We start from the raw sequence: 24,505 nt of genomic DNA, 5'->3' as shown, positions 1-24,505 counted from the left end.
CTATGCCCCTTATTCAATGCAAAGGAAGTTTATTTTAGATTCCTGAAAAATGTAACCATTATCTTTAAAAGAAGCCCAAATAAGCTATTTAAGTTTATAATTTTGAAGTTTATTCAGCCTTTTCTCCATTGAATTAATGAGATTTATTAATAAAATTTAGAGAGAGAAGAGTCATTTTGACCTAGATATTGATTTATTCTTATTTATTTCCTCCAACGTCCCTGCCTGTCTTCCAAATGTGTCCTGTATTCTGTTGGATTCAGTAATGGATGGGTTTCTTATAAATGTTTAGTTCTAGCTTCCAAATCAGTTTGTGGCAATTACCTTTAACAAAACACATTGCAGATTGCTTATTATGTCCCTAGTTAGGTTTCATGTTCCTGTAGAGATGCACTGTTAGCAAATTAATAGTGAGCTTAACTTTGTTCATTTAGTTCATTTAACTATGAAATTCTGCGTTCAATTAGACTTGAGTCTAATTGAAATACAATACCATCATATGGTATTGTGTTTTTGAAATTTAACGAAATAGCGTATCTTCAGTGTTTTCACTATAAAATACGCAGTTGACTATGTAAGCTGATGAATGTGTTAACTATTTTGATCATGGTAATTATTTCACACTACATAAGTACATCAAATTACTACATTGTACAATTTAAATGTATACAATTATATTATCCCATTATTCATCAATAAAGCAGAAAAAATAAAATAAATAACAACTAATATTCAGAATTAAATAATATAAGTAAAATAACTCCAAATTTACTTGTGAAACCAGGTGGTGTCTCTCTTATATCACTTCTTTTTATCAACATCTTGTCAAAGTTATCTACACTGTGAAGTTTCCCTGAGCCCATGTAAACCATTTAGTTGTTCTTTCTTCATATGTAATTCAATCTTTCTAATGCTTATGCTGTATTATATATATATTTTTTGTAACCAAGTCTGTTCTTCTATGGCTCTGTTCTAGAAAAGAATGACATTCTACCAACTCTCAGTGGTACCTGTGGGATTGCATTTATCTCATTGTGCTAAAATGCCATTTTCACTTTGCTACCTATACTCTGTGAATTAATAATATAGACATCTAAAACCTAACTATTGTGCCTGATACTTTTGCCTGTTTTTCCTTTTCTTTAAAATTAAGGTTACAGGCACCACTTTCACTATTGTTCCTTCTTGTCACCCTATTGTGTCTCTCTAATACCTGATTTTATAGCTTTATATCAGATTGCCAGCTGTAGGTCTGCATATTGTGTGAGATACATCTCTTGCCCCTTGTTTTTTGAAACATCTGATCTGATCATGAAGCTCTATCTTGTGGGAGTTGGAGTCACCAACAGCCATATTGTGTGTGTGTGTGTGTGTGTGTGTGTGTGTGCGTGCTCTGTTTCAGAGCTGTTATCCAAAACAGGGGAGCCTGACAGAGAACACAAAACCTGTGAAATTCCTGGTTTTTTAAAAGCTCAGCTTTGCCTGCTTTGCGTTGAAGCCAGACAATGCAGTACAGTTTTCTACCCGATTAGCAAGATCTACACATAGGAGAAGAGAATCACTTCTGAGCACCCAAATACTTGTCATAAATTTTCAGATACACCAACATGGTTACTGACACTTACAGCTCTTTTTGTCCCTTACTTAACATAAGGAGTTCTCAAAGAGTTGAATTTTACAATCCTCTAACTTTTTAATTTCTGAAGTGTGTTATCTCTTTTTTATAAAACTACAATATTCCATTATATATGCAAACAACAGCACCTAGCACAACTCCTGGTACTCTACATATGCCCAAGATTACTTGAATCTAGAACTGATATTTCAGGAGTTTTGCTTAGGTTTTATGATAGTTTGTCCACTTTCACTAGCATTTTCACTAGTTGTTTACGTTTTCATCTTTCCTTTTCCTTTGTATATCTTCCTCCTTTTTCCTCATTAGTGTATCAAAAAGTGAAAAGAAGCATTATCATACGGGAAATGTAACACATACAAATGTTATATGGAAAGATAAAGCAGCTCACAAAGGTTACACCTAGTGGAATAGTATGTTTACATGCTAGTCTAGACACACCCAGTTATATGCATCTTGGGAAATATTTCAGTTAGCAGATTTAACGGATTCTTCTGTTTTAAATCTCACAACAGGAGAGAGATGCTCAAGCTACGTATACTAATTATCTTGGGAAATTATGTATTAACATTCCCTTTAGGGAAGCCTCTACATAATAAGAACATATTCCATTCTCAATATCCTAAGCCATAGCAATATATCTAATCTCTCTTGTCATTTGAGCTCTGTCAAAATAAAATTTAATAACCCAATGTTAATTCTTTAACAATTTGGCATAATAATATTCTCACAAATACAAAGGCCATGTATGGAATATGGCGAATCTGGGTTAATCCAAATTGCATGAGTTCCAAATGAGAACAGTGGGGTTGGGAGGGTGGTTTGGAAAGTGTAGGATGGTTTTCATTGGCTAAGATATTAGTGGATAGATGTTGTGAATGTGACTCCATGTTTGTACTTGCTGAGTTCAGTGCCATTGACCCAGGTATTCAAAGCTGTCACAACACTGCAATTTCTACAGTAGAATATATTCTTTATCTGGGGTGAGAAAATAAATAAAAATGGAGTGCTTGAAATGCAATTGTAAAAAAGTAATATTAAAATATCAATCTATTTATAATTTCTGATTTATATGTCCTTGTAAAAATTTGAGGGAAAGGATATTGCAAATGCTGATTCAATATTTATTTTGGGTTCTTTCTTCTGTACCCATGTGAACAAATATATACATATGTACAAACCTATTCATTTTTTAATTAGGAAATGAGAACAAATAATGTTGTCTACTTCCTAATATACTATCCATTAAAAAAACACTATTGCTGCCAAAGCAATCATTTTCTTGGAATTTGTTGACATCCTTACTGAAATTCTATGAGCCTCATTTTTTCTTTTTTTATTCCCACAGCATGAAGCATCTATTGACCAAAATGGATTAGATATCATTGACATTTATTGTCACGAGTATGAGTTAAAACTCTAACAGAACATTTGTACTTTGCTTTATTCTACTCTTTGTGTTCATATATAGATCTTCCCCCTTCCATTTCTTCTTATTTTACTTTGTCAGAATATAGTTTTATATAGTTAAAACTAGTTTTATAAATTAAAACAAGAAATGTGCATTGATGATTCCTTTGTATGCATGGGCATTTTTTAAACCTCTAAAGGAATTTTTTAAATACCTCAAAATGGAAACACAGAAAAATATTTCCACAAAATCTTCTTCCAAATCTCTGATTTTCTTCCTTTAAACATAGGTGTATTTATTTTGTGGCTAATACATTGTCTAGTCTGAGTATAACAGTGCTCAGATTAGATGACAACCTCCATGGAAATTTTTTTTTATTTTTGGAATTTTACATATAATATTTCCTTCACAAATTTGAATGTATCTTCCTACTTTACCTTAAAATTCATTACATTCCAAATGCAAATGCTTTGGGGAAGGAGAATATTTTAAGTTTTATCAGTCATTTATACCTTAGTGAATAAAGTATGTAATGAATTAATTAGATAGTCTTCTAAAACTAGTTTTAGACAGCAGCAAAGTGGGCAGATGATAAGGAATCATGGCACCTATCTGGCAGAGGGGGAAAGGACATAGAAAGTTCACGTTAGAGACAAGTGTTGCCAACTTCATAATTTTTAGAAAGGCTGGTTCTTGTTGAATACTCCAGCGTATGCCAAGATCAAGATCAAACATAAACTCTAGGGAAATCTTAAAGCCTGTGGCATCAAAGAAGAATTAAATTATATTAATGCCTTAAAGGTTTCTAGAGACTTCTTATTCTTCAAAACTGAATTGTTGGGGACAGAAAAACTTGAAAAACTCATTTGATTCTCTTGACAGAGTTTACCCGTTTCTCAATAAACAATGATAAGTCCATGCACTTTGGCTGGTACGGGAAGGTTAATGAGTTGATGTTTCTGAAAGTAACTGAGGTAGATGAAAAGTATTTTAGAAGTAAGAAAGAACTAATACTGCGATTGTACAATGATATGCACATTTTACAGGTGTTCTACAGCCCTTGTGCCTGGTTGCTTCTTATTAAGAGCTAATAACTTTGATAGAATAAAACTTAAGTTTAATTTTATATATTTTTTAATGTTTTATTTATTTCTAGGTGAGAGATAGACAGCATGAACAGCAGAGGGTCAGAGAGAGAGGGAGATACAGAATCTGAAACAGGCTCCAGGCTCTGAGCTAGCGGTCAGCACAGAGCCCGACGCGGGGCTCGAACCCACGAACCGTGAGATCATGACCTGAGCCGAAGTCAGAGGCTTAACCGACTGAGCCACCCAGGCGCCCCTAATTTTATATTTCAAAAGTTTAGAAATATTATACTTGCTAGTGTGATAATGAAAGAGTAGAAATATAGATAAGTTTCAATATTCGTATTTTAGTGGGATTTACTCCTAAGTGTTAAAGAGTCTGTAGTTCTTAAATAATATCAGAATTTGAGATCAGATTTGACATTCGGTGTTTGTTAAAATGTTACTCAGGCAAAGTCTGGAGTTCTGACATAAAAACATGGAATATTCACTTTCTGACTTTTGCACTTCCCCAAACTGAAGATAAAATCAGAATTTTAAATAATCAATGCCAATTATTTGCCATGTGACTTAATTAAAAGATTAATCTCTCTAAAAACATGATTTCTCTTCATGAGTAACACATAAATTTCAGTTCTACTTCTTAGGAGAAATATATCTTTTCCTCTGATTTATTTGATTCCTTTTGAAGAGAGAAGCTGGGTTTCTTCAGTGTTTATCAAATCGGAAAATTTCCATAGAGGAATGATTGTCTTTAACTAGGTTTCTTGTTGGTAAGAAAAAAGTCATATTTGTGGGAATAAATATCCTCAACATCCCAGGTGTATAGGTATAAAATCATTTTCCATTTAAATTTTTGTTACCATTTGTCTTTGAGACTCCTATGAAAACAATTTAAGCAACAACAAAGTCTTGTTTTTCTTTTTTTGAGGGGCTAATACTATCTTCTACTCTGCTTTTTTACCTAGTTGTAGAATTATTTTCTGAGTCCCTTTCCAAAAGTGTGTTAGCTGCCATTTGGCAAGCAATAGTTTTTTCCTATATGATCTGTCAAATATTTTAATGTTTATTTATTTTGGGATAGACACAGAGTGTTAGTGGGGGAGGGGCAGAGAGAGAGAGAGAGAGAGAGAGAGAATCCAAAACAAGCTCCTCACTGTCAGCCTAGAACTAGAAGGGCTAGATCCTACAAATGGGAGATCATAACCTGAGCTGAAATCAAGAACTAGATGCTTACCCAACTGAGCCACCCAGGCACCCCTGATCTCTTAATATCTTTAATGCAAACATTATTTAACTTAGATATTACCTATTATTGATTCCTTTGGTGCCCCCAAATGTATTTGACTTTAAAAATCAATCTCTACTTTCATGGTATTTCTTTTTTCAATATCCTATTCCTTATGTAAATTGGATGTAAAAAAATCCTTTTATTCCTTACATAATTTTTGTTTGTTATTTTAAATACACCCGATTACATTAGTTTTTCTATCTTTAGCTGTTTTATTTGAAAGAGAGAGAGAGCGTGAGCACAAGAATGGGAGGGGGCAGAGAGCGATAGAGAAAATCCTAAGGGCTCCATACTCAGCAGTGTTTGATCCCATGACCTTGGGATCACGACCTGAGCAGGAATCAAGAGTTGGATGCTCAACCTCCTGAGCCACCTAGACACCCTGTGTTTAACTAAATTAAACCATGGATAATTTATCTTCCAAATTCTCCTAGATTGTAATCTTGAGGGTAAGAACCATAAGTATGTTTTCTTTTTTTCTTAGTACCTGATCAATTGAAGGCATTCAATCAAAACTTACAAACAAATGAATAATTAAATATGGTATTAATTTTGATGGGAAGATTAATGTAAAGATTATTAAGGCTTCGTACTTAATATAGACTGTATTCTGTGTGACAGGACGAATTCCAAAACCTTGGAGCAGATGTGTTGATGTTGTCTATACTTCCACACACTGCTTCCCATTTCAGTGAATGACAGCTTGTCTTCCAACAACCTGAATTGGAGATTTTGTCACAGGGGTGCCCTCACTATGGCAGAATCCACTTTGCTTATGTGTAACTTAGGCAGGATGTGTCTGGGAATTAATTTTCCTTGGAGGCAGCCTGAAAACAGTGATTGATAGATTTGGAGGAGTATAACCATCCTAGATCTTTTACTCCCTGCCTAGGATAAGTCAGAGATATGTATTTTACATAACTTTCAGTGTCATTAAACTAAAACAGAATATTACTACTAATAAGAGAATGTTATGATCCAATCCAACAATAAGCACATTTTCAGGTAAGAAAAAAAATAATCAAAATTTGTAATACAGCGTGACAATTAATTATATACTACATGTTTTGAAGCTATAGGAAAAAAACATTTTACCAGTTTTTGTTTTGTCAAATAACAAAAAAGTGCTTCTTTTCTTAAGTTTTAATATTTATGTGATCAAATATGCAGTATTGTTCTTTTTTAACATATTACTCTGTGGGTTATAAAATGATCACTCATGTTTTCTAAATGATGTTTTGAAATTTTTATATTTAAATCTTTAAGATTTTAAAATGGAATTTTTGGTGTTGTAGATGTATGGGTCTCTTTCTACTTCTCTTTCCCTCTTTTTCTTTCAACACAGTGTTAGTCACTTACCCTTAAAGTAGTTATTGAGGAATGCCTCTATTTCATACTAATGTGAAGTACAACCTTCAATATATACTAAATTTCTAAAAATGTAGAAGAGTTGAATTTTCTGTCTATTATATACTAGCAATAAACTGTTTTGGTTAGCGTAGTTTTATAATTTGTTCATTATCTTTTTTTTCAAGTACTTCTTCACTTTTTTAAATTTTAAAAATATTTTGCCTATGTTTTTCATTTTTTATTCTTAGTAAATAATAGAAGAAATACCCAATAGAAAGTAACTAGAATTTTGATAGATATTATATTGAATTTATAAATTTATTTGGTATTAAAATATATTGATATTCACAACTACACTAGAAATATGTGTAATTCCATCTGTTCACACATACAAATACATTTACTTCTTTCTTTCTTTCTTTCTTTCTTTTTTCTTTCTGGTTCTTATCTTTTAAGGAAAGAGTCAAGGAAAGTTCAGATATGATCTAGATTTTGAAAAAAAGAGAGTTTTACAGCAAGACATTCTAAGCAGAAGGAAAGGAAGCTGAAGCCCAGACTCAGATTTGGTTGTGAAGACTTTTGTAAGCTATTCTAGAGAACTTGGAATCAAAGTGTAGGCAGTAGGAAGTTTCTGATGTTTATAAGCAAGGAAAATAAAATGATCAAATCTGTAACTTAGAAAGATAATCTCCTAATCACATGGTTAGTTCCTCTGGCAACTAGCCCTCATCCTGAAGCTGTTTAGGGGCCCAGCAAATTACCTCATTAACATAAAGCCATATATGGTTGAAAGGGACTTACTATGAATTTAAAGAATGCTTCTCTCACCCTTATCAGGAATTAGGAACTAGGGTTGAAGACCAAACATGTATTTCTTGTAATATAGTATTACACAAGTCCTATGCTATCCCATAGTGTTTTGATGTATATCCTACTTTTTAAAATTAAAACTATATTTTAGCCCAAATAACATACATGTTTATTATACAAAGTATAGAAGTTATAGGTAAATAATTTTTTTTAAGTCATCACTATTCTGTTTGGCCACTTTAAGGGATAAGCACTGTTTACACATAGGTGCCTATTTCTTTTTTTTTTTAATTTTTTAAAATGTTTTTATTTCTAGGAGAGAGAGAGAGAGTGTGAGCAGGGGAGGGTCAGAGAGCGAGGGAGTCAGAGACTCTGAAACAGCCTCCAGGCTCTGAGCTGGCAGTCAGCACAGATCCCGACGCAGGGCTCGAACCTGTGAACCGCGAGATCATGACCTGAGCGAAAGTCGGACGCTTAACCGACTAAGCGCCCCAGGCGCCCCAGGTGCCTATTTCTTTAGGTATATGTATCCATGTGTGTATTTACAACTTTTCAAAGCCAAAATGTATGTCTGTATAGTCATACAATTCAAACCTTATCTTCTGAATCACAAAAATGTATTTTAAACTGTAATTCAATCTGAAGTAGTTTTTAATATGAGTTAAAATCCCAAATGTTTCTCTTTCTTAACAATGTTTCTTATTAATCTCCTTTATTTCTTCTATTAATCTAAGTGACTTTTACTCTCAATTAAATATTTACTCCTTCCTATCATCTTAGGAGATTTAAATATATGATAACATCATCAGAAAATGTAAGATGACTCAAAAATTTGCTATTGACAATGAAAACTTTTTTCTTAATAATTTTATCATTCTTTTTTAAGAGTTTTTTAAAAAATGGGGGCACCTGGGTGGCTTAGTCGGTTAAGCGTCCGACTTTCCGACTTTCGCTTAGGTCATGATCTCGCGGTTCGTGGGTTCGAGCCCCGCGTCGGGCTCTGTGCTGACTGCCAGCTCAGAGCCTGGAGCCTGTTTCAGTCTGTGACTCCCTCTCTCTCTGACCCTCCCCTGCTCACGTTGTCTCTCTCTCTCTCCTAGAAATAAATAAAACATTTAAAAAAAAAAGAGTTTTTTAAAAAAATGTTTTATTTGTTTCTGAGAGAAAGAGAGACAGCATGAGCAGGGGAGGGTGAGAGGGAGAGGGAGACTCGGAATCTGAAACAGCCTCCAGGCTCTGAGCTAGCTGTCAGCACAGAGCCCGACGCAGAGCTCGAACCCACAAACCGTGATATCATGACCTGAGCCAAAGTCGAATGTTTAACCAACTGAGCCACCCAGGGGCCCAATAATTTTATTATTCTTGAAATAACATATAAAGTGCCAGGATATTTTCACATAACTTTCACTCCTTGAAAAACATAAATGTCAATAATTGCATGAATTTTATTTTTTTTAATGTTTATTTATTTTTGACAAGAAAGAGAGAGAGAGTGAGAGCAGGGGAGGAGCAGAGAGAGAGGAAGACACAGAATCCAAAGCAGGCTTCAGGCTCTGAGCTGTCAGCACAGAGCCTGATGCGGGGCTCGAATTCACAGACCACGAGATCATGACCTGAGCCGAAGTCAGATGCTTAACTAACTGAGCCACTAAGGCATCCCAAGTGCATGAAGTGTCAAAGCACTGTAACCTTAGCATTAAACTTCAGTAATTAATGGGAATGCTTTGCTTCATATAATGTTTTAAAATATAGATTTAGATAAAGTAAGCAAATGGTGTTACTGTTATAGAATAAATGCAGATTTTCTCTTTATAAATTATAGTGTGGGACAAAGTTGCATCTTTAGGTATTTAAGTTCAAGCAGATAACTAATGCATAAAGTGAAACCTTTTAAAACATTTCATTCATAAGGGCAGTAAGTAACAGTGCTCCTGTTGCCTAAAACTACAGATCACACTAAAATATGAAAAATAATAATAATTATATTATTATTCAAAATCTTATAAGCTGAATTGTGTATCTTCCATCTACGTAGGAAGACAAAATATTCTTGAACAAGATGACAGTCATCCTGGAGTCACTTTGAGAGCAAAATCATATGTAAGGTAAAGGTGACTATATGAAATGAGGGGAATTTGATTGCCTTAAGCAAAAACTCAAAATCTATTAATACTCTAAACAAAAGTGCAATTTTAAAAATATGAACATTTGAGCAGGTCGGTTTGTTGAAGAAATGTTAAATATGAGACTTAACATGTTGCAATAAATATGGGATCTTAGTCCATTTTGATAACAACCATGTACTGCTGGTGTATGTTCTGGGAAGAAATGTTAATTACGGGGCAATAACGTGATCAAAGAGAGCTTTTACTATGGCTGCATTACTGTGGAGCCCTTCTGTTGGACTGCTGTTTCTCAAATTGGTAGCATATTTCAGATAAAGAAAGGAAGTCCCCCCTACTTGAAACTGCTGTGTCATTTCTCTTCCTTAACTGAAATTCCAACCAAGTTTCAGGAAATGCCCTAATGAGCCACTTCTCTTTTCTCTTTCCTCAACTAAGTGGATTCCAACCAGCCCTAAATATTCATTATTCATGATCAGATCCTTTACTTTGGTTGTCTCTTTTGGCATGGTGCTTGTGTTATGGGAAGAGGGATTATAATTTGGTGCTGTTTGTAGAGGTGATAACACTGATAGAATCCAGTCACTGCTGGTAGGTAACTAAACTGGCAGGTTAATTTTCTGTACTTTAAACAAACTGTGAAGACAAGTCTAATCAATACTTATTTTACTTTGATATGTGTGGCTTGCTTATAATTATGGTTTCGTCTCACATGATCATTAGATATCAGGATGTTAGAGCAGTTGAGCTGTGATTTGCTATAATTTGGGTAAAATATATCTGAAGCTTTATTAATGTCATTTTAATCGAGATTTAGAAATCATCACTTTTGTTCATGATAACCGAAGCAATTTCTTCTTCCAGTTTAATATTCTTGGATATTTACTAAGTTGGACTGATTTAATATTTTATTGCATCTTATATGTTATTTTATGAGTAAATGTTAATTTCTGTTTACATCTTAGCAATATACATTTTATCGGCTTTTAAAGGTAAGAAAATATGAGTTCTGTTCATAGCTGAATTAACACTAGATAGTACTTTAGTGTATGTTATTTTTCCAGGGCTAATTATTATTATTATTTTTTTTTTTTTTTTTAGTAAGGATTTGGATTAGAAAAGTTTGTGTAGGAGATGTCAAATATCCCAAAGCAATAACTTTTTACAGTAGTAGTTTTCAGTTGTAATAACTAATAGAGTTGTAGTAGAGATTTGGATTATCCATACATCTCTTTACATACACATACATATATGTACACATCTATTTTTTATGTATTTATGTCTGTGAATTATAATCCCATACTGCCTTAAAATGTTTCTTTGGGAATAGACATTTTGAGAAAAAAAAAACCTGAATTAATCTTTAATGCCTTTTGGATAACTTATTAGTAACTTATTTACTAGAAACTTTATTTAACATTGATACCAAAATAACTCTCACAATTCTTCCCTATTGAGAATGTGTCAGCAAAGCAAAGTGAAACAGAATGTGGGGTTTATTATCAAGAATATTCAGACCGTTTTTGCTTTACTACTATTTTAGATGAATCTGAGCATAGCTTTATACTTTCGAGTAGCTTTTGAATGAATGGTAAATCTTTTACCTTTTTTTTTTTTGTGGAAACTACCTTCAATAGGACAACTTTGTGATCTCCACCTTGAGAATAAAAAGTCTTTTTTAGCTATGAAACAAGTAGAATATATATAATATCCATGTTGTTTATACCTTTGGTGTTGGTTATTATTGTTATTGAAATATTTTTCAATTATATTACAAAACAGTAGAACAGTTAAGTGCATGAGTATATTTTATTGAACTGAAACTTGGAGCTGATGTCAAAAATGAAACAAGCTGGAAAATGTTTCTTAAGCGTCAGCTTAATTCTAATGACTATGGCAAAAGATTTGTTATAAGTTCTAAATAACCAAAATAATTATGAGACATTTAAATACGGTGCAAATATATAGCATAAGTGAAATTTTCAGAAACTGTAGTAATTGACACTGTGGAAGCAGGGAGCAATTTTGAAAACAGTGGTTTGAATAGTCAAAAAGGAGAAATAAGGAATGGAGAAACAGAAAGAAATATCCTTACACAATAGTTTCGAATAAACTAATGAAACATGATTCAAAGGGGATAATCATGGATATTGATAAAACAATAATCATATTATACATGTGGAAACGCAATCATTCAACTCTTTGTAAATCAATGTATAAATACAATTATCCAAAGTTTATTAGACATGCCACATTCTTCAAGGAGGTAAGTTTAATTAACTTTTTTAGTAAAAAAAATATTGAATTAAACAGTGAAATGATAGTAGATCTTGAGAGGTGATGTTTGCAAATAGCAGAGTGCAAATTTTATACTGTTTGGCAAACAAAATAAAACAAATGTAGAGTGCAAAATATAGTTTCTGCTCAGATTTTACCGAGTTTATTAAGTATCAGGAAGAATCTGTGAGGCCTAGATCTGAGGATGTATGAGGAAAGCACTAAGAACCACCAGTGTCTTCAAAAACATAAGCCATGAGGGGAGAGCTTAACAACAGTCTTATAGAAAAAATGAGAAGCAAGAAACTAATGTATAAAAATATTCCTTATTTTGTTGTGAACTACCACCCAGTTAAGGAGTCTGTGAGTTGGGGGTGCAGATATTTGGAGACATATAAAGATTTGGCAGACACCATTTTGCCTGTGAGAGCTTAGTGAATAGATGATTATGTGATTCCATTAAATTGTATTTATTGGAGCATGGGAAGTCTAGCTGCTTACTCATCAGCAAAAAAAAGAAAAAAAGAAAGAAGAATGGTATGAGAATGTTTTACAGGTGGTTTATGTTAAACATCAGAAAAAAAAAAGAGGGGATCTGTATTATTAAAAAGTGAAATAGTAAGATAGGTTGTAGAATTCCCTCAGGTGACCAGTTTAAAGAGTAGATTGGTCAAGGAGAGAAAGCCCTTGCTATGGATTTTGTAATTGCTCTCAAGATATAATAATAGGAGGTTGGGCCTAATGATCTTAAAGATCCATTAGGTTGCTGTCACTCCTTTTATCTCTTCAGCTTTGAAAGAGTAGGTAAGAAGTTTAAAAAAAAATAAAAAGAAAAGGCACTTTGGAAAGGAAATGAGGAAGTAGAGATTGAGTTTTAATAAGGATTCCCATGCTCCTTTATGTTCATTCCTAGGAGTTACCATGGAAGAGTATTTGCAAATCATCTCTTGCCTTTCCTGAAACACTCCTCCACCTGCATACGAAAACAGATTGTGATGCACTTCCTGGGCTTTACTTCTGGGTCAGAGAATCCTTCTATCCCTCCCTTTCTTTCTATATTTCTTATTTTGTGAGCATGTTTCCAAGACAGCAGTTCATGTGCACAGTAACAATTAAGTTCTAAAAGATACTTAGCTTCCTTAGATGTATACCCATACAAATAAGAATTTGAGCCAGGACTCTCAATCTGTTCAGTCAGATATTTCACTGTGTCCTTTTATCTCCTCTTTTCCAAAAACTCATTCTGTCCAACATCTTTCCCCACTCCCTCCAAAATCTAGACCAGTACCTACTACTTTGAAAATCTGTCTATAGACAGGTAATGATCTCAGCTAGTGTCTGCAAGGAATATCTCAGCAGCGAAGATGTTTATAATGTCTGCTCCCTTTGATCCTGTGCAGACTTAAAAGGATTTGAACCTACTGAACAATCTGAGGTCTGCAATAGAAATTTTGTCAGCAGCATTTTTACCATCAAACTTTAAGTTCTGGTCAACTTTTAGGCTTCCCCTTAATTAATCTGAGGCCAAAAGGCCTCAGATTAATTGATCTTTTGGTCATACTCTCAAAAGTTTTTCTGTTTCCATTTAGACAATCACTTTTTCTCTTCTGTAGCTTATGATTGTCTTTCACATGTGCAAGGCTCTTTTCACATGATGGATGATTTGCTCTTTCCATCAGAATTATACCTACCATTAAAGATTATTCCCCTAAGTATATTCAACATTGTTTACATTCTCTGTGCTTCCAAATTATAGAATATTATTTTTTTGCAAACAACCGTTTTTTTTTTCTTATTGACCTTTTGAACATTTATTATGGACATATAGGGATATAGTGTTTAGAAAACTCTGAACATATCCCCTGTTAGGGCAGGAACAAACCAGAGGTGAGTCTGCCCAGTGAGGTGACTGATGACACTTTCTGGAGAAGGTAGAGAATGTGTAATTTGGTCTTGAGCAATGACTGATATCTATGTAAGCTGGTTAAGTTGAAGGTATGTAAGTAGAGTATACCAGGTGAACAGTAGGTTTTAAAGATGCTAAGATGCCTAAGATAGCATACCTGCCAATGAGCAGTTAGTTGAGGCATTTCAACAATTAAACACACAGACAAGTTATAAAAGTATATATCGATTCCCTATGAGTCTGGGGGTTTAGGAAGGGTTCAAAGAACCCTTGAAAAATAATTAGCTATTCTTTAGGCAGGCAAAGGATAGGAGAAAGGCATCAGACCAAAGACTAGCATGTGCAGAGTTGTGAAAAGCATGGCACATTCAGGGGTCTTTGATTAGAGCTTGCGATCATTGTGGGGAATAACATAAAGTAGGGCTGGAGAGTTAAGATGGGGGCAGACCATAACTATGCTTTTAAGGTTTTAGGATTTTAACAAGAGGAGTAGCTTGATCTAATTGTGTTTTAGCTGGATATCTCTGGCCATTTGGAACACAGTTTGGGGGGATGAAAGACTAGAGCCATTAGTTTTAGATTTTGTTTATAGAGCGCTCCTGTATCTGCTTTAAGAGAACAAGGACAAGTGTGTGCCTCTGGGTAATACTTTGCAAAGTGGTTGTACTTCAGGCAAGAACAGAAGGCAAGTGCTTTGCTAAAAATATGATAGAACCTACTTCATAAGAAAATCAAAGGTGGTGGACGGTGTCATTTTCCACTGTAGAAATAACCACTGAAAATGAATATGGGTTAGCTCCCAAACTAGTGGGCCAAGCAAATATTTGCAAGTGATTCAGTGATTTCATTGTGGTTGCTTGGTTTAGTGCTAAGAGAACACAGTGAAATGGGAAGTCAGAAGTTTAGCATTTTTAGCCTGCTACTAACTTGCCATGTGACTTTGAATAAGTCCGTGTATGTGTGTGTGTGTGTGTGTGTGTGTGTGTGTGTGTGTGTGTGTGTTTGCTAAGTTTAATTAATATCTGGTGTGGAGAGTAAAAGGCAAGGGCTGGAACTGAGTGTGAAGGATGGGGGGTCTGGTGATAAAGTTTAAGTCTCCTGTGCCTGAAAAGTAGTTCTGAATTTACATCTGGGATATCAAATTTAGATTGGATGTGGGAACTCTAAGATTGGAAATCTAGGTCAGAGCCCAAAGGGAGGACCTCTGTCCTTCTCCCTATGAGATCCTTGATCTCACATTTTTTGACAGATTTTCAGAGCATGAAATGGGCTACTATCTCATATATCTGGCCTTTCCCTGCCCCCTCCATATTCTCTCCTAAATACAGCCTCAGAAAATTCTGCCTTAGGACAGAGCTCTCAGAGCAAAATGACAGTAGAGAACAAAGCAACTCTTTGCATAATTCAGGAGGTGACTTTTAATTTGCCTTTCTTCATAGGTCATGTCTATGAAGATGTACTGCCAATTCATTCACATTTCTCTTTGTTTCAAAGTGAAATACTGGTTGCACTAAGTAGTATCTAAATTCATCTATATTCAGTCTTACTGAGCATATCCAATGAAATACATGACAAAACTTTTGACCAGTTGCTTAAAATGTATTTGTCTAAATAAAAAACAAATGAACAGTAACAAAATAGCAAGCAAAGATATTCCGGAATATGCTGGAAGGAAAGAATTTATAAAATAAATGCTTAAGCTAAACTCATACTCTACTTGGGGATAAAAAGGAGAGAGTGACTGTTAACTACCCCTGCTTGAGTAGCAGTCATCTTGGAAGAGTTTAAATGAATATCAAATGCAGCATGAAGTCTTCTCTTCTCCAGTTGATAATAGCTAACACTGATAGGCCTCTCATCAGGTGCTAAAGGCTTTGCATGTATCACTTCATTAGAACCTGACAATACCCTTGAGGCTCTTATTTCCATTGTTCAGTAGACAAAAGTGAGATTTTTGAAAGATAGGTAAATTTCCCAAGGTGATCAGTGAGCAAGTGATGGGGCAGGGAGTTGGTTCTAGGTCTGAATGGTGCTTAAAACTTGGTAAATTATACAATCTTTTTTTTTTTTTTTGGCCATTTTCAAATTTAAACTTTATCTTTGTTGTTCTATTTCATTCATTTTGAACAAGATCCCATCTTTATTGCAGAGAAGGTAACATTTCGAGGGAGAAAGGTTGGGGGAAATCAGAAACCACGGCTATGCTAAAAATGGTTTCCAGGCTTACAAATGGATAACGAGGTCTTTGACTGTATTAGATTTGCAAAAATAGCAGTTGCAGAGGTAACAAGGGACCAGAATAGATGGCTCTATTTCATAAAAGAAAGGGGCAAAGTGAAAAGACTCATTAATGTTGAAGCAGTAGATGGATAACCAGTGACAAATATCAAGTAGATTTCCTTCAGTTTGGTCAGAGAAAGGTCATTGATTATTTTTGGTTAAACTGGTTCACAGAGGCCAGGTCTCCACTAAAAAAGGGAATTAATTGCCTCCATTTCCCACTAATTGCCTCAACATTTCCCTTTGCTTTGTCATTGGAGATTTGGTCAGAGAGGCAAAAAGTCAAAAGTCAGAGTGTGATAGAATCTACATAAAAAGGGAATCTGAGGAGACCAAATTATGGCATTTGGTGTAATAATTATAATGATATTTAGCATTTTTCCCTGGGAGTGCTGTGGATTTTTAGAGACCTTTTCAATCTTTAATCAGACCGTAGGGCACATTTAAGAGAGTTCACTGTTTTTATTTCCATCTAGAGGATAAGGCATCACAGAGAGATGAACTGACCTCGGGCAAGTCTCCTGAGATGTTAATCCTGTATGTTGGATTGCACCCTCCAATGCTGAGTTTTAGCTAGAAGCCTGGGCTCTTCCCAGAAGTATCATTCATTCATGGTCCTTCAGAGTCCTTAGGCTTTCTATTTTTTTTTTTTTTTTGTACATTCTCACCTGAGATTACTACCTTTATCAATGACAGAAAAAATCACCCAAAGAAACCAGCATGAAATGGTCTTGATGTCACAACAGCTGTTTAGTTTTCAGCCAACTGGGGCCATCTTCAATTAACAAGACATTCTACTTTTGTATTTGAGATCCTGTCTAGTTCTAAGTCCTTTAGAATATGTGAATTTTGTGTTCCAGACATTTTTTTTTTTATTGTTTCGAAACCCAAAATGGCAATATAGAAAGTGGAAAGAACATGGGCTCTGGATATGATAGGTCAGTGTTTACTGGTAATACCTTCAGAGGCCCAAGAGACAAATGTTTCTCTTTAGGAAGTCCCAAATCTTCAATATCAACTACTCTTCTTTGCTGGAAGAATTATTCTTTTTAAAGAATTATCCTAATGAAATATTCTTTATTAGATATTTATTACATTATAGGCTCTTAGAAATGTGGCATATTAGAATGAGCATAAGTTTTAAAGATAGGTTTTAAAACCAGCTGTCATAACCAGTTGTTTGATCCCAGACAGGTCCTGTAATTTGACTGAGACTCAATTTCATGTGTAAACCTAATATACCTCATTGGGTTTCAAGGTTATTAAACGAGAAAGTGATTAAGCTGGCATTAAGCATAGAATGAGGACCTAGAAACATTAGCCATATGCTTTTAGAAATTATAAAGATATTAAATGATAAAACTATTAATTGGGACAAGACTCAAAACAAACATAAGAGGCAACTATAAAAGAAATCTAGTACTCTATAGAAATAGTTTATTTGAACAAGATGCTCTCGCAGTTATGGTGAGCTTGAGCTGCACCATCTTCCTCTGGTCCCATGCTTCTCCCCGGCAAGTCTTCCTCACTTCATCCTATTGAAAATACTTTGCTCCCATTGTTATTTGGTAATCAGAACAATTCTGGGAATTGAGTAGTGTTTTTGTGCCCATTGTGTACTAACTGGCCCCAAGTGCACACAGCTTGTCAGTGAAGAGCCCAGGTTTGAAGCCAGATGGGCTGATTTCAAAATGTTTAATCCCAACTGCTGCTCTAACAGTGCTTTTGAAATATCTGACTGCATATTTAAAATTGTCATTTGTGGGGCGCCTGGGTGGCTTAGTTGGTTAAGCGTCCGACTTTCGCTTAGGTCATGATCTCGTGGTTCGTGGGTTCGAGCCCTGCGTCGGGCTCTGTGCTGACTGCCAGCTGAGCCTGGAGCCTGTTTCAGTCTGTGACTCCCTCTCTCTCTGACCCTCCCCTGCTCACACTGTCTCTCTCTCTCTCCTGGAAATAAAGAAAACATGAAAAAAATAAATAAATAAATAAATAAATAAAATTGTCATTTGTGCAAGCTGAGAAATTAAATTGACTTCACCCCCATTTTTAATTAATTAAGGGGATTCTTATTATTTTTAATATTTATTTATTTTCAGAGAGAGTGAGAGAGAGAGAGCAAGCAGAGGAGGGTCAGAGAGTGAGGGAAAGAGTGAGTCCCAAGCAGGCTCCTCACTGGCAGGGCAGAACTCAATATGGGGCTCAATCTTATGAACCATGAGATCATGACCTGAGCTGAAATCAAGAGTTGGAGGCATAACCGACCTAGCCACTCAGGTGCCACTAATTAAGAGGATTCTTAAAGCTTATCCTTCTGACAACAATGGCTGTTCACACTAAAATGGGAAGCCCTTGTCAACAGTGACATCTACTTCACTAACCTTACACTGGGTTCTTTCTAAGGGTTTTAATTTAATCTCAAAAAGTGTAACTAGCCTAATCCCTTGTCAGGACATGTCTCAGTCCTCTAACCAAAAAATATTAGGAGCTGGGAATATTGGTCCTTCTTGCTTGCATGGGGCTTTTCTCTTGTCTGTCTCTCCTGTCCCTTCCACAGCTCTCAGGCAGGCCCAAGAACCTTTGCTCCTGGTGCTGAAGCTGAGGACCAACTCTTAAGAGAGCCCTAATTGTCAAACTAGTTAGTCACATTTTTTTGCTTGTTTCGCTTAAACAGTGTAACTTAATAAAACTCCTTTAAAATATATAAACAAGGCATACCTACTACCACAGGAAGAGCTAAGACTGTGTACACATGGGAAAGCTGGTTTGACTGTTTTGATTAACGTGACTGCTCAAGTCAGTCAAAAAGTAATCACCAGTTAAGCAAACCATCTTGACAGATTTTTGGCCCACTGTGACTGCTTATTTGACTGGCTTGTCTGTCAGGTTGAAGTGGTCAGATTGACTGGAGACAGTCTAACTGGGAAATTTAACTTTGGAGAACGTGGGTGTCTTTATACCAGAATCTACTTTAAATAACTTTATTTGAAATCTGTGCCTATTTTCCTGGGACCAGTGAGAGAAGTTTGAAAGTGACACTGCAGCATTTGACTTTCTAGAGTGAAATGTCTTGTCGCTTGCTAGAGCTGGCAATATATTTATAGGCTACAAAACAATCACATTTTTCCCTATGCACATATAGAGTTCAATAAGATTGAAATTCTACCCTTACTTTGCCAAGTCTTAATAAGGCATCACACTCTCTTACTCTTCTGAAGGGTTGATGATAGATATGTGACAGCAAATGACTTCTCAGATATCAGGACACAATTCAGTCATTAGTGACTTGTGGTAAGGCCACATTGACCTTGCCACTGATAGTAGTTGTTATAAGAAGAAGAATTATAAGAGAAAGAAAAAAATCAAAATAAAATACCAAACAAAGCCCTTGATGAGAGGCAAGAGAGTCTAGTGACATTGCTATTTGGGCTGCTTTTTGAAAGCAAGCCACTTTATATATCAATGCTTCTGTTACTTTTGGAAATACACTTTGAAATGAGGTCCCAGGTTTGGGCAAAACAGTACCATAAGGATGGAAAGAATAATTTATTCTCACATGATAATGTTGGATTTAAGGGGAGAACATGTTGAGGTTATTGTCTGCTGTAAGCATATTTTTACGTGATCTGGTTTATGTTGGTCGAGTATACTAATGTGTTTACATTGAGAATTTGAAATATACTGTTTTGAAAGACTTATTCACATGCTGCTCTTTAACCCTCCTAAAATTCTAGCTTTTCCCATGGAAATGGATCTGCTTAATAAATGTTCAGAACTTTGATGCCACCTTCTGTACTTTTATTAAATATATTCAATTATAAGATTAGATAGAAATTAGGACTACAAAGTTAGTAATGACATTAAAGTTACGACACTTTTCTTAAAATAGCTTAATAGTCATATTTTCCCTTGTGTTAGGGTCACCTGATGTATCATTCTGTTTTTTTAAGTTTTGTGATTAATAGAGGGAAAGGAAGCTTACTTTAGTTTTGCTTTCAAAGTTAATACTTTCTAGTCATTTTATGATTCAGTGTTTTTAGCAATAAAGCTTTGATCTGAGTAAAAGAGAGAACTAAATCAAATCTCATAGTTGAAAGAATGCTATAGAGAGGCCATTGGAATATACACTTAAATTTGGTATTTTCTCTACATTATAGAATCATTATTAATAGTGTTTCAATGATCAGCTTGATGCTTCAGCTTTTTACACATTTAGGATGATTTCCTTAGGCTATGTAAATGTATTGCCCAAATTTACCTCCTTGGTAGCAACCATGCAGGTACCTGTTGTGTTATTCCCTCCTCAGCACTAGGTGTTAAGAATTAAGACATATTTGTTAATTTGAAAGGCAAAATGCTTTGCATTAATAATTACTTCTGATGAGGAATGGGGACTCAGTAGTGACACAGTGAGGATTTGAGCTTTTCTTTTGCTTCAAAGCTCCTAAACCTATGCTCTATCTTTAGTTTGTCCTATGGAGAGAATTAGGCTGTTCACCTCAGTGGCTTGCTGTGAGTATTACCTGAGACAAGGTAAACCAAGCTCTGTGCCTGACACAAAGCAATACTCTGTTTATCAGAATTTATACCATTATTATGATAATTATTAGTATAATTTTTAACTTTGAAGAGAGTATAATATAAGCAGATGTGGATTAATTTTTTAACTGTGCTGCTTCTATAACTTGGTTAACTTCTCTGAGTATTACTTCATCAGTAAAATGCATAAAATAAGAGATTAGGATCATAAGGGACCGAATATGAAATCATAAAAGGGATTAATAGGTAAGAAAGTGCTCTGTTGATAGTAAAATTCTGTATCAAATGTAGTATACTGTGTCCTATTCATTCTATTTCTTATTGTCTTTGGATTCCATGGCAGTTGCCTGCTTACCCTATAATCTTGTGGCTGCATATTTAAAAATTCAGTTTCAATGACAAGAAAAACTCCTATAAACAGTGACAATAAGTTATTAAATTACAGTGAGTTATTAAATGGTGGAAACACTTAGAAACCAAATTATCTATGCAATGTATCACTGTACTTTGTTTAGTCTCATGGAAACATCATATTTAAAGTGAACACATTTTGTCATTGTAAGGTTTCCTACAGGCAGTAAGAACAAGGTACTCCTTGTTCAGGGAATTTCAGGGGATGATACAGTGTCCTAAATGGGGCCTCCGCCTTCCCGCTTTCTTGCTTTCTTGCTCTTTATACTTTCTCTTGGTCTTACTGAGTCTTTTAATCCATTGACTACTCTATCTTCTCACCTTTGGGCCTTTGTTCCCTTCCTGATGCAGCCTTTACTCTACCTATTTCAGTCAACTCACAGTTGAGAGTCCCTTCTTGCCCCATCATTCTGTTATCCCTGACCATTCTTGACCAGCAAAGCATCTCAGCTGCACCTTAATCCTAAATTTAATCACCTTCAGAATCCGTTTGTATTGTAGGGTTACATATCCACAGATTCTAGGGATTAGGATGTGGACATCTTTGGTGAGGGAAACATTGTTTTATTTGCCATGGAATAATTGAAAATAATTGGCAAAAGCTTAAAAAGACTAAAATATTTTCTAGTTTTGTATTTTTTCCTTCTTAAATTTCAATGAAAATGTTTTATTTTAGTTGGTTTATCTGCTCAAATTACAACAGAAGGAGAATCGTAGATTTTCATCTCTGAAATTACAGTAAATATTTTCCACATATTCCAAAGCTTCAATGCTAACTAGCATTCTGAGTTTTTCATTATTTCTCAAAAGTAATTGACACACACAAAAAGATCTTACAAAGAAGTTTTCCATTATTTCCATTCTTGCCAAATTATTATATGCATTCATTTTTTAAACTTATCCCTCCGAGTAGGAAGTTTAATATTAAAAAGAACACTCATGATTTTTATTCGGAATAAACCAAGCTGAAAATAACATTTTCTGCCTTCCTCACTTCCTCCCTCCCCATCTACCTGTTCTATCTCATGAAAAGGAGTTAGAAGTTTTCAGGAAAGAAACATTTAAGTAACAGTAGAGGTGATATAAGGAAACTAAATCTCCTCGGAAAAAGGACTAAGACTCTTCAGAATAGTGTACATTTAATACACAGATCTAGAGACCAAAGTGGAACAAAGAATCTTTTAAAAAACAAAAAGGAAACACTCATCTAAAGTGTTCTATCTGGTGATAGAAATCAAATGTAGAATTGCTCCATACTATACAGAGAAAGCAGATCTTGCACCATGTGATGATTACAAGACAGACAAAGCAAAACACAAAAACAAAACATGAGGGAACCAAGTCAAAGTTAACTAATCATGGGGAAGCGGCTCCAAAGATGTTTCCACCAGAGTAGAATCAGCTGATTGATACTTGTATACAGATATAGGACATTTTTTTTTCTGATAGTAGAGGCTAAAGTTAATTTTTATTATCCTAATGAGCTGATAATAAATACCTTGTAGTTGAAAGAATACCCTACTTGGAATCAGAAGACAAGAAGCGGAGTTCACTTTTTTTTTTTTTTTTTTTTTTTTTTTTTTTTTTTTTTTGTGCTTGTTTTATTACCTGTTTGAGCTTTTGTTTCTTTTTTTTTCTTATGAGGATAATCGTCCCTACTTCGTCCTTTGGATTTTATGATTATACATGTTACAGCGACTACTGTTACTAGGCATTCTGGGGTTTTCAATTAGTCCATGAGGTTCTAGGATCAGTCTTTTCAATGAATTCATGTTTCATGGTTATGNAGCTGATAATAAATACCTTGTAGTTGAAAGAATACCCTACTTGGAATCAGTCAGAAGGAAGGGGAGTTCTCTTTTTTTTTTTTTTTTTTTTTTTTTTGCCTGTGTTATGTGAGCAAGTCTGATAACCTGTTTGAGCTTTAGTTTCTTCATCTATGGAATGAGGATAAAAGTCCCTACTTCAGCCATTGGAATGTTTGATTCTACATGTGACAGCGACTACTGTTACTAGGCATTCTGGGGTTTTCAATTAGTCCATGAGGTTCTAGGATCAGTCTTTTCAATGAATTCATGTTTCATGGTTATGCACTTTCTGTATGTAACCCATCAAATTTTAAGATGGAACTGTGTTTCTTTGATTGTAAAGAAACAGTGTTCTTCTATGACAAGGAGAAGGTGAATCTACAACTATGTAGCTGAAGGCCTTTCATACATGAAGGCATGATTACTTGAGGAATTTGATTAATGTAGATAAAGTAATAATAGATACAGACACATTTAAAGCACAGAGAGCCAGAGTTTACTGTTAAGTAAAACAAAGACTATGCAAATTTTACCCTTTTTTTCTAGAAATATGAGTAATAACTTTAAAAACTGAGTGATAGAAATGTACATTTGAAACAAAGCCATTTTCTGCAGTTTGTCAATCAAAATGAATAATTTCATAGTCTCATTTTCAATTAGATTATTTTAATATTTAACTACCTAAAATGCCCCAATCATATTCTTTAGAAAATGGTTACACTGGAATACTGCAGTTCTAATGATGACATTTTATTATGATAAAAATGACTTCATTAATTGATGATCATATATCAACTCATAAAGTAGATAAAGGATATAAAAAGTTTTCAAGCCCAAAATAGTAAAAAACCACTTGAATTGTTTAGAATTTTTTTTCAGGAATAAACCTTTATGATCCTTTTAATCTCACAAAATGCACAAATTTCTTTATTATAAGTTCAACTACCTTAAGTGGTCTGTGACTTTCTTTTTCAAGGTCTGCATAAGTTGATGATATATTGATATTATCCCAAATCTAAACATTAAGATATGTTAAAAATGGAAAATATAATGTATTTGCAACAGAATGATGCAAGCAATGGCAAGTATTAATAGGGAGGCCTGGATTTTGGTCCCAGGTATTCTTATTTACAGTTTTGGATCTATTTTAGAACATGTAAAATTAAAAATAAATGCATTGATGACTTTCCAAGGTATTTGAAATAAGACCTTTTAAAGAAGTCAGTCTTGTTGCTCCTTTATTCTCTAAATCCTTGAACATTTACAACTTCGTAATGAAAATGATTTAAGGTCACTATACAGAGGATGAAAAAAAGTACATTTAACCATTACATTAGAGCTTTGTTTTAAGTTGAAAGTAACTGTGAAGTGTAAAATATCATCTAAGCCCAATTGTTGATTTCTGAAGCAAAATGTCTTTTGCTTTCTAAAAGTTCTCTTAATAAATATTAATGTTTAAACTTTAATGCAGTCATATAAACCTTTAAAAAATATTTAAGACATTTTACTGAATCTAGCTTAAATAACTAACTTGTAGATTTCTACATTTGCGGGAGACAATTTAATTGTATGAAAAACTTGTGA

At 34.5% G+C, this 24,505-nt stretch overlaps 1 protein-coding gene across 6 annotated transcripts in view; it reads left to right on the top strand.

The window, feature by feature from the left end:
• TFEC (transcription factor EC) overlaps window positions 1-24,505 on the top strand; it is a 121,022-nt gene that overhangs the window by 33,355 nt on the left and 63,162 nt on the right. The window contains exon 2 of one of the 6 annotated variants that reach the window (XM_039223367.1): window positions 9,616-9,685. The exons of 4 other annotated variants lie outside the window; for them this stretch is intronic. The gene's annotated coding sequence lies outside the window, so the exon portion shown is untranslated. Of the gene's footprint in view, window positions 1-9,615; window positions 9,686-10,275; window positions 10,295-24,505 lie in introns of those variants that run through there. One more of the 6 variants, XM_039223370.1, reaches the window with a different exon arrangement.

This window comes from Hyaena hyaena, unplaced genomic scaffold (genome assembly GCF_003009895.1).
Source record: "Hyaena hyaena isolate Hyena2069 unplaced genomic scaffold, ASM300989v1 scaffold_1339, whole genome shotgun sequence".
Taxonomy (NCBI): Eukaryota; Metazoa; Chordata; class Mammalia; order Carnivora; family Hyaenidae; genus Hyaena; species Hyaena hyaena.
The sequence above is the reverse complement of the archived record's forward strand: the minus strand, read 5'-3'. Positions and strand labels throughout refer to the sequence as shown.